Raw genomic sequence first — 12,601 nt, forward strand, 5'->3', positions numbered from 1 at the left:
TATGAGAAGTCCTTGCGCACGCAAAACTCATGATACGCATAGATTGTGTTTTATTCTTTAGGTGGCAATACATGTTGTTTACCACAGCTGTACTTTCTTTTTTTTCTAGTATTTTGAGTTGAGCTACTGTTTAAAGGGACCAACTTGTAGGATATTTTTAATGTAAAGATAGTTTATTCACAAAACAATTTTCATTCTTGATGAAAATAAGTCTTTCCTTGCGTTTGCCTTTGTTTTACCTATTTCAGTCTTTCCTTGCTTTTTCTTTTGTTTTACCTTTTCGACGTTTTAAACAATGTTTTAAGTAAGATATAAGCATTTAACAATCCATTCTGTATAATATTGAAAATAATAAACTGTTATTGGCTTATATCCCTTACCTAATTATCTGGCCTTTTATCAAATTTCACAAAAACAATCGAAATGATATATTTCATTCATATGTGTAATTAACAAAGTGGAAACTGGCATTTGAAAAACCTAATGCACTACTATAAAGAAAAAACAATATACCAAAGAAAAGCGTTCAAATATTGCCCTTTTTTATATTCTAAAGGTTAAACCTGAAACCAAATGGTCTAGGGTGACTTGTACAGGCACCTAGATACTACATTTGTAATTTACTTAGGGTGTAAGTTGTAATCTGTTTACAAAAAAATGAAAATGTTCATGTGTTCAAAATGAACGAAGTGGTTCTCATTGCGATTGTGAAAGTTTTCATTTATTAGGTTGTTATTTGTGAGTTGAGTAAAATCCTATAATGAAGAAAACAAGCCCTTTTATTTAACATCAGATTGGATGAACGTTAAAATGGCATTTGATTCACAATACTTCGGAATCATTTATTTTCGTGGATTTAGGACACCTTACATTTACATGAATATCTAATTTCGTGGTTTTGCCAAAGTTTGCATACAAGCCTATAGGAAATCTGTCATTGGTTGAAAATTTCGTTTCATGGTGTCACCCTCACCAACGAAATGAACGAAAAATGGTATCCCACGAATAATAAGGTATCCACAGTATTTCATTGTTGATGTAAAATCCACGAAACATAGACATTAAAACAAAAGGATTGCCTATATACATTATTTTCCATACAAAATTGCAGTCAGTCAAGGGAGGCAAAAAAATTCTCTTTCAGAAATGAACATATGACTATGTAATATATTAAGCATGTTGCGATTCGAGAGTGAGAGGACAAATATTTTAATATGAAGAACATTCGGGTGTCTGAAATATCCATGTGGGTGGTCTAACTCATCTTCTTTTGCATTAGATATCCACCATTTGGTTTTCAAAGGTGGAGGAGGGGGAGTTAGGATGAGATAAAAAAAGGCAGGACATGATTTTTGAGAAAAAAATAAGGCAGGGTGTCATTTTATGTAAACAAATCAGAAAACTATACTAAAAAAACTAGACCAAATAGAGTGATAAATTAAAACGCAGGACAGAGATTACAACTAAACAAATGCAGGACAATTTTTTTTATCCAAGCCCCACCATCCCCTCTCCCAGTAATACAAACGGTAGCTCCTTAATGAGTAGTTTTAAATGTTTTCTTGTATAGACTCGGACGACTCAGAGCTTGACGTAATGACATATTTACACCTTTCATTGTTTGAGACTATCACATATATAGTTCTTGTCTTACATTTTGTAGTTATTTTCTTTGTTCGGTTGCTGTCCCATGGACAAGGGAGGCAACCATTTTTATGTTTGGACGTACCGTAAAGAGGGTTATTTTCTCTTATTTTTCGCGGAAAGAACAAAATCGCCAAAATGAATTCCGCCAATTTAAAAGCGCACATGTAAAAGTATTGATAAAAGTTTAAATCCTCCAAATTTATAACCGCCAAAATATTTTGTATACCTAATTCAATGAAAATCACGAAATTTTCTCCCGCAAACATTTCCTGCTATACGGTATATCCCACATATCCTTTTATTCATCTTTGTAGGTTGAGGAATTTAGCCATTGTCCTGTTTCATTAATTTTATTTCTATTTTAAATATCTTGAGAAGAATTTTTCTGTGCCCCTTAACTGAAAACTAGAGATATGAATTAAAGTTCATTTACAAGGTTGTTTCTCATCGAAACATTTTAAGAGAGATAAATATGGTCAGATTTTACTCCCAATATTTTCTATAGAAAATGATTCGCTCGATATGTCTCAGTTTTGTTTGTCTTTGTCTTACAATAAGCTATGTTTACGGAAACCTGGAAAACGACGGAATTAATTTAAAAATAATGTATGAAGAAATGTTAAAATAATGCGAGATCGTTCAGAAATTAGACAAAATTTCGTTCAGCAACAACGTGTTCGTATTCCCGACCTAAATGGATCGGCCAAATAAATGATTAATCCTAGAATAAATGCATTTTTGCGGAAAGGTAAGGTTTGAACACCCTTCATTTTTGATATTTTGATATGGGATGTAACTGTCGATTCAAGACTTAAAACTAGATGTCTGTAAAAGTACATCATAAAATTATTTATAAGCCGAATCAAAATTAAAAAAACAAACACTATATATCGGTACTATGAAGATTTTAAATTGTGTGATTTTAATATTTTTGTTAGTTTTAGTTTAAAATATGTTATTCGTCGCACAAAGAGGCATAACTCGGGCTTAACTAGGGATTTGTTTTTGTGATCTTTGTTATTGTTCACCCTCAGAATAATTGTAACAATTGACAAGGAGGGAAGCCTTCATGATATTAAAAATAACTAAAAAGTAACATTATAATACGGTTTGTATTTTGTTTAGTTTTGATGCGGACAGGTGTTTATCAACAGTGTTTTCGTAAATCCTCACATAACTATTGCTAAGTAAGCCAGAATGCCTAGTAATATGTTGTTAATGATAATTTTGGGCTGTTGATATATACCGCATAGTCAAATGTAAAACAATATTCCAACGAGAAAACTAACAGCCTATATATAAATATTTATATACTAATGCATGTTCAAATTAAAACAATAAACGACAAAACAAATATGGAATCTTCACCGCAAGAGGTTAAATGTTTAATTCCTGGACAGGTCAAACAAATTTTTTAAAACAGTTTTTATTTTTTATTTTTTATGGGCTAGTTCCCAAAGCCAGGTCAAATCAGGATTCAAATAAGTCCAAGATACAAACACGTGCTCTTTGACATGTCATCAGGTTCAGTGCAAACTTGCATACTAGCACAAAGCAAGGTTCACAATATAACATTCTAAATTAAATGTCTGTAACACATGCCGACGGACGTTAAGTATCAGATCTATCGTTGATAAGTGCGCACAGTACATAGTAAGTCTTGTTGCTTCGCATAACTGTGTGGAGCTATTAGTTTCAGTCGAAATACACGCCATCTTGAATATATTACTTATCACGTATATATTCTGATTGGTTGCATTATAATGAGGCTGAGATACAGCAACAGCTATTGGCTTAATTGAGACTTTTTTCGTCCAGGATAAGACATCAAATGCCGGAAAATAACTATGTGTATTTCTATTCGAATCAGCTGTCATTAATTCATGTGCGTTTTATTATGCATACATTTCACAGTTGAATACATTATTGAAATATCAATTGTTAATACGTGTTTAATTGCTTTGTTACCCTTCAATTTGCACGATTTGCTTTGCTAAACAATGTTCCTTTACAATGTTTACAAATATGCATTATCTGGGTCATGAACCAAGGTCTACCCTTTAGTAATTGTAAAACTTTCAATTTCCTTGAGGTATTTTAAGCACGGTTCAGTCTATGTCAATACTTTTCAGTTATCTTCTGTGTGTACTAGTATACATCAACATCATAATTAATTGTCTGAAGAGCATCTTATCAGTACTGGAATAATGTCAAGCGAAGTGAACATGACTGAACGACTTTATTGTTCAGACTTTCACATCATTTCAGATAAAGCTTGGTTTCCTGGCACCGGTATCAATGCACAGTAATCCAGGAATTTAATGTCCGTTTATACACTACTCATTTTATCGAAGATAAACGTAGATTGATTTTTTAATAAATTAGTTCCCTTTTCTTTTCATATCTTTTGGGTAGATGTACGCGCTATACACCGCTCTTACCCAGCCGTGAATGTTTCCCCGCCCCATTTCAATGGACTCATTGTTTATTAAAGATTTGTAAGGTAATTAATACAAAGCCTTTGATAAATTTAATTATATTGTAATAAATAACATAGTTCCCTTTTTTCACATGTTTCGGGTAGATATACGCCCTATACCCAGCTCTGAACACTAACCCGCTAAACAGTATGCTGTGTAACAATAAAGGCAACTATATTAGGGACAACACTTTTCTTATGACCAATCTACTATTGTAAACACAAATTGGTTAGCTACTCGGTCTTACAATATCTTATTCTTTTTATCAACATAAATACGAATGCGATTTAAATTTACGCGCCGATTCAGTCGAATCACCTTTGGAACATTTAAATGATATCCCTTTAATCATTGTTAATTGAATGGGAATTTCCACTGAAAACGAAAGTAAATTTAAGTTACCTCGGTTGATAAAAAACAAAAACCACAGTTTTTGTTTTAAACAAACTTGCCAGGTAAGTTTAATCTAACAATCATACTAGTCTCCAAAATAGAAATGTAAAACTTTAATGATAACGATGACAATACAAATGGTTTGTTTACGTCGGTAACCAAGGTTAATTATAGTAGATGTCAAACCACTATTTTTAAAATAACATATAACAATTTTTGAAAACTACATGCAAAGGCATTTTGAGGTGTTTTTATATTTAATTGAGATACTGAATTGTTTGGATTTCGTTTTCTTTTTTAGCCACGGCGTTGTCTGTTTATTTTCTATCTACGAGTTTGAAAGTTTCTCTGCATGGTATCTTTCGCCCTTCATTTGTAATATACAGACATTTTCAAGAAAGACGTTATTTTTTTTCTGCATTATGGTGAAAAGAAATGGGGACATATAATGAACACACAAACACTAAAGCTATGTTCATATAGCAATTTCCACTTTGATTTTACTATAAACTGTTAATCCAAATCAAAAGTGACAGTATTTTTCTCTGAATACGAATCGATGCTGTTTTTTTACAATATTCCTGATATTTCTCTGGACCAAAGACGCTTATGCAGAGACTCCCCTCTACATTGCGTTTTTTGCATTCTTACTTGAGATCATTATTTGCACTATTTGAAGTTTTCTTACGATATTACGATATTAAGATAACATTATTATATTGCCGTACTATCTTCTTTCCAATTTTCTTAAATTATTTAAGACATTCTTACTCGTCTATTTATTCCAACTGTAGTATATGATATTTTAATTATTCAAAAGATTTACACTCTTTATAATGTGAAATATATTATGTAGTGTCACAAACTATCATCCAGTTGTCTTATTTAACGTGGAGAACTTGATGTACTGTAATTGTGTAACATTTAGTTTTTGGTCTCATTCTTAATTTCTTTTTTTTTCTTGAAAAGAAAAACTTATAAATATAAAATTTCTTTTTTTTTCTGAAGTTTTTATCTGATAAGGAGTTGAGACAGGTCAGAGAGAACACTCTCGCTTTTAAAGGATATTTTTTTTTATATCGTTTCTTTTGATAAATGCAATAAGATAAAATACCGTCTATGTCTATGTATGTCTATGCTCTCTAACTTTTTACTTGTTTGGCTTTGTAAATATTTTGACATGAGCGTTACTGATGAGTCTTATGTAGACGAAACGCGCGTCTGGCGTACTAACTTATAATCCGGGTACCTTTGATAACTTCTATCTATACCGTACCTTGACTTATAATGGTTTACTTTTATAAATAGTTATTTGAATGGAGAGTTGTCTCATTGGCACTCATACCAAACCTTCCTATATCTATTTATGTTCAGCTTGGACTTCTCTTGAACTGAATTTAAATTTGCGTATTGTTATGAGTTTACTTTTCTCCATTGCCTAGAGGTATACGGGGAGGGTTGAGATATCATAAATATGTTTAACCCCGCCGCAATTTTGCGCCTGTCCCAAGTCAGGAGACTCTGGTCTTTGTTAGTCTTGTATTATTTGAAATTTTAGTTTTTTGTGTACTATTTGGAGTTCAGTATGGCGTTCATTATCACTGAAGTAGTATATACATGTGTTTAGGGGCCAGCTGAAAGACGCCTCCGGATGCAGGAATTTTTCGCTGCATTGAAGACATGTTGTGACCTTCTGCTATTGTCTGTTCAATGACCGGGTTGTTGTCTTTTTGACACATTCCCCATTTCCATTCTCATTTCTAAATTTAACCAAAACCTCTTTACAGACCACATGAGGTCAAAGAAGGCCGCAAACATTTTCATTGTTTTAGTGAAAATCTTTACTGCAGATCCCATGTTTTTCTATTCGTACAGAATGGCTGACAATACATTATGTGCTGGTTGTAACATTACAGCTGTATCTTGTTGCAGTGACTGCTGTGAGTTTGTATGTAAGGCGTGTTCTAGAGTTCACCAAAGAATGTCCCCGACTCACAAGGTAATACCAACGCAAGCGATACAACAACTGAGTTCTTCACTTCATACATTGTCCTAGAACTGCGACAATCATCCAGATCAAAAGATTGCACTGTACTGCTGTCAACATGACAAGGTAGCCTGCGTGTTATGTGTTCCGGTATCACATCAGAATTGCAATTCTATCATTTCAACTGAAAAAGCTGATAGAGGCGTAAAAGATGGTAACACTATTTCTGATCTAGAGAGAAGAATTTCAAACCTATGTCAAGTTACAGAGAACAGACGGAGTCAAAGTGAGAGAACACTTGTACATTTGGAAGAAAGTCGTACCAAATTAAAGACAAGGGTGTCTGAAATCAAACGGAAAGTCATTGTTCATTTAGATACGTTAGAAACAGAGATACATAAAGATATTGATTTTAAGTATAAAAATGGTACTGAGAGTCCCGAAACAGAAATAGCATACAATCCAGCGCAGACTCGCTGTCTACATGGAAAAGTGATCAAAATTCACTGAAGCAACACACATCAGAAGTTCTTTTATTCAAGTTGGTATAATTTCTCGATGCAAAAATTTACCAGAAAGAATAAGAAATCAGAGAAATCGAAGCAGCTACTGTTCCGATACTAAAATTTTTTCCGTCAGAATCTCAGTCGAAAATTAAAAAACTAGTCCCAGACTTGGGTACAATAACGGTAGAAAATGTCCAAGTACCAAAACCTGTACTAAATATAGACAAACAATATCATTTTCTCGTTAGAGATGAAATAAAGTTGTCGCTGATATATTCATTCCAGACCACAAAATTAGGAAATGAAGTAGGTATCACTAGAGGATGCTTTATATCTGATGATAGGTTACTCTTCTGTAGGTACAGGGAGAAACATCTTTTTGTTTGTAAACTTGATGGATCGAATTCCAAAAGGATTGAATTGGATTATGCACCACAAAATATAAGTTTATATGACAAAAACTATGCTGTAGTAGCTGTAGGTGGTGCAGATATCCAGATCATCGACCTCACATGATTGAAGCCTGATAGGAGAATTAAAATTGAAGGAAGCTGTAGTGAATCACCAGTGTGAAGGACAAGATATGGGTAAAAAATCAATATAATACTATAACAATTGTGGATAAAGTTCTTAAAGTATTACAAACACCATTTGATCCTTATGATATATGTGCCAATCAAGATGGGGATGTATATTGTACTGACATAGCCAGTAATGAAGTATTTTTAGTTTCTTCGGATGGAAAAGAACGTGAAATATGCAGCAGTCTTGACCTGGACGGTTCTTATGGTGTAGCCGTAAATGACCGTGGGGATGTGTATGTAGCAGGATATACATCAAACAACATATATAAAATATATAATGATGGACAGAAACGTGACATTGTCTTTTCAGCAGACGATAGCATCGATCGACCGACCGGTTTATCTTACAACAATGAAACAAAAGAACTATTAGTCGTAAAGGACTATCGTAGATCTATCAATATTTACAAAACCCAATGCACATATGAACACTGGCTAATGAACACTAAAATGTGAGAATTGGTGATTAGCCGAAATATAAACCATAAGTTTTTATATCTTAATGACAAATTGGTTTATATAACCAAGTTTTCTAATGTTGCTTTTGCTTGAAACTTTTTCAAATTAAACTGTTGAACCATACCGAGAGTGATACAATACCTATTTAGATATGAAGTGTAATGAATAGGAGACTTTTTATAATAAATAATAACACATTAAAAAATCTAGAAACATATATTGATATGGTTTTTTGTACTAGTCGGAAGTAACTTTTCAAATTTGCTCAAAGAGGAAGAGAAGAACAATGTAAAGATGGGTATGCATATTTCGTTCACACATTCTATTTTAGTTCATAAAAGACCGAATTGTGAATCAGTAACTTGAGACTTCTATAATTAGATCAAATATTTAAAAAAAAAATACCTGAATGTTTCCTCATTGAAACTAAACAAATTAAAATAGTACCAGTTATTAAAAATAAAGACAAAAGGCTGACTTTTCAAAACCAATGTTTTTTTTTATTCTTTCATCTATTTAGCGGAGAGTAATGTATAAGTTACCGAATGGCCTTCAACAATTAGAAACAAGAATGTGTCCCCAGTACACGGATGCCCCATACGCACTATTATTTTCTATGTTCAGTTGACCGTGAAAATGGGGGAAAATCTCTAATTTCGCATTAAAAGTAGAAATATCATATCATAGGGAACATGTGTACCAAGTGTCAAGTTGATTAAACTTCAACTTCATAAAAAAGTACCTCCAAAATTGTTTTTTGGTTTTTAACCAAAACTTTAACCAAAACTATAATCTGAAGCGGGACAGACGGAAGAACGGACGAACGGAATATCGAGAACTGCGTCTGTTTAATCTATAGTTCTGTAATGTTGAGCACTGCGTCTGTTTAATGTATAGTTCTCTTAGGTTGAGCATTGCGTCTGTTACATTTATAGTTCTGTAATTTTGAGCACTGCGTCTGATTAATTTATAATTCTTTAATGTTGAGCACTGCGTCTGTTTAGTTTATATAGTTTTGCTATATCAAAAACTGCGTTTATTTAATTTATAGTTCTGTATTATCGAGAACTGCGTCTGTTTGATATTTTAAAAGTTCGGTAGTGTTTAACATTGTGTTTATTTAATATTCAGTTATGTTATTGCTTAAATTGAATTTGTTTTACCTAACATAAATGTGTTTAAGTAGAATGTTGTTTGTCTTTTGTCATATTTCGTATTTTGGATTGGCGTTGTCCGTTGTCTTTGACTTGTGAGTTTTTCATTTCCCGTTTGGTAACGTTCGCCTTTCTCTTTCGTGAAATTCTCTTTTTGATACCAGAAGAGCAGAAATAATAAAAGAGGGGGGATACCATAGTGCGAATGAAATACTATATGTTAAAGAAAGACAGACTTCTCAATGGACAAACAATAAAAGACGAGGAGACGGATAATTTATAAACACAAAACACTACACACTACATTGGAAATTACAGATTGAGCAACACAAACTCTACACCCCCTCCGAAAAAACAAAAACATAATTGATTGATTGATTGTTGGTTGCTAAACGTAACAAAAAAAAAAAAAAAAAAATGCCAGGATGCATTTGAAAGGCTGGGAACGGTTGGGAACTCTAGGTCAATTGATGATACTCCTCAAAATGACAAGTTAATGGTCAGGATTCATAAGGCTATACCAAATGACATACCTTTCGAGAGTTAAAACAAAAATATAACAATGCTAAGTCCAATCGGAATTCTCAATATGTAATACCGATTCGCTGTCAGGACAGTGGATGGTTTTTAACTAATTTCTATCAAGAAACCAGTTCGAACACGAAAGGAGGTGTTGATTACATGTAACACGTTCTCAATTCTTTTGAATTTAAAAACAATCAATTATAGTTATCACCCCTTAATATGCCTAGATGTAATTTTCTCCGTTATTAAACAATTGAAACCTCTTCAGCCAATTACACTAAAAAAGTGAATAGACTGTTAAACAACCATTTTGCAAATGATAGCAACATAACATACAATTCCTTTATGAAGATTAAACTGCAATTAATAAATTGGAAAAATACCACAGCAAACATAATTTTTTATTGAAATAAAATGTCTCACGTCCAAGATAATGATTTACTCCTCTAATAATGAAGTCTAACTGAAGGTGAGGGTGCCGATCTTTGTCGGATACTGGTCGGCAGTGATGTGTTCCTGAATAGATGGACTTGTTCATTCATAGTCTTAACTGAGCACAACATAAGCACTGCCTGTTCCAGACACCGCTATGATGTATCTCCTGCTCGGCTGCAGATTGCACAGGAACATATCAAGCCTGCATCAGTTTCTAAGGAGTGAAGCAAAGAGTAGGTAAGCAAGAGTGGGTAAGCAAGAGTAGGTAGGCAGCAAGAGAGAGAGATAGAGAGCGAGGGTAGAACAGAGCGATTGAGAGAGTGGGAAAGACCAAGAGTAGAACAGAGCGAAGAGTAGAACAGAGCGACAGTAGAACAGAGCGGGAGTAGAACAGAGCGAGAGTAGAACAGAGCAACAGTAGAACAGAGCGGGAGTAGAACAGAGCGAGAGTAGAAAAGAGCGACTGTAGAACAGAGCGGGAGTAGAACAGAGCGAGAGTAGAAAAGAGCGAGAGTAGGAGAGAGTTGGACAGCGTGGAACAGAGCGAGTGTAGGTAAGCAAGAGAGAGTGAGCGAGAGCGAGAGTACAACATATTGAGTAAATGGAACAGTTAGAGAATTATGAGTGAAGAGTATCTTCATGAGTCAGCGAGAGAAAACGTGAGTTGTTAGTGGATGATCAAGCGATGAGTGAGCGAGAAGCTGTGTGTATGAACAAGCTAGAGAACGGGGATAAAAGTAAGTGGTAGAATGAGCGAAAAGACAAGTTAGAGAATTAGATGGATGAGCGGGTGAACGGTTACACAAATGTTTGAGAGTGAGTAAGTGAAAGAGTAAGAGTAAATAAAACAATTGAATACTTTAATAGTATTTAGATTAAAATAAATTCTATGAAATACAATATAAACAATAAAAGAAAACCAACATGTGAATAGATGCCGAACAGATATAATGGTTTACATTTTTCAAATTGTAACAAGGCCTTTTTAACTTTTTTTAATATGAGCGTCATACGAAAATGTGGTATGAGTGTCATTGAGACAACTCTCCACACAGTTCACAATTTGTAAAAGTAAACTACCATAGATCAAAGTATGGCCTCAAAACGAAGCATTGGCTCCAACCGAACAAAAAGCTATAAAGGGCACAAAACAAAAGTTTTGATTGAACATTCTGTCCGGATAGTCTACGAGTTGTATGCCGCAAGAAGTTTTGATTGTACATATATCCGGATAGTCTCCTAGTTGTGTGCCGCAAGAAAATTTGATGGTACAATCTGTCCGGATAGTCTTCTAGTTTTGTGCCACAAGACATTTTCATTGTACATTCCGTCTGAATAGTCTCCTAGTTGTGTGCCGCAAGAAGGTTAATAGGTTATATGTTCAATTCCTAGACAGGTCAAACAACAGATTTTAATACATTTTTTTGCCATTTTTTTTATAGGTTATAAATTCCCAAAGCCAGGTCAAATCAAGCGTTAAATTAGTCGAAGATACAAAAACGTGTTAAGAGAAATGTCTTTATGTTTAGTGCAAACTAGCATACTAGCACAAAGCAAGGTTCATAATATAATTTTCTAATGTACAATTTTCATATATACATTATAAAGTTCTAGGTTACATAGAATTTCCCGTCTGCTTCAGGGAAATGCTTAAAAAATATTGACGAAACTTGACTTTTACAAACGCATAACTGGTATAAAGAGTTATCGCCATGACCCAAGGTCTATCCTTAAGTAATTGTTAGTCTTTCAATTTCTTTGAGGTAAATTCAGCACTGTTTAGACAATCTGGTTGTTGTCGGTTAAGAACTGTTCAGTCTATGCCTAGACTTTCAGTATCCTTTTGATTTTAGTTGCAGAAACCAACATCATACGTATTTTTTTCTGAAAAGTATCTAATCAGTATTGGAATAATTTCAAGCGAAGTGAACATGACTGAACGACTTGATTGTTCAGACATTCACATGCTTTTCAGATAAAACTTGGTTTCCTGACACAGGTACATGTATTAATGCATAGTAATCCAGGAATTGAATATAAGCTACTATTTTTTCGAAGATAAACATAGATTGATTTGTTGATTACTGAGTTCCCTTTAAATTCTTATCTTTTGGGTGGATGTTCTCACTATACGCCGCTCTTAAGACACCGCTAATGTATCCCTGCCCATTCCCATTCCCATGAAATCACTGTTTATTAAAGATGTGTAATTTAGTATATACAAAGCTTGCAATCAATTTAATTATGGTGCAAAAAATAATATATTTCCCTTTTCTTGTCATATGTTTCGGGTAGATGTACGCCCTATATACAGATCTGAACACGCAAAAATAACCCGCTAAACGGTATGTTGTGTAACCATTAAGGCAACTATATAAGCGACAGAACATTTGTAATGACCCATTTACTATAAATAATTGTACTCACAAAC

Source organism: Mytilus trossulus, chromosome 13 (genome assembly GCF_036588685.1).
Source record: "Mytilus trossulus isolate FHL-02 chromosome 13, PNRI_Mtr1.1.1.hap1, whole genome shotgun sequence".
NCBI classification, from domain to species: domain Eukaryota; kingdom Metazoa; phylum Mollusca; class Bivalvia; order Mytilida; family Mytilidae; genus Mytilus; species Mytilus trossulus.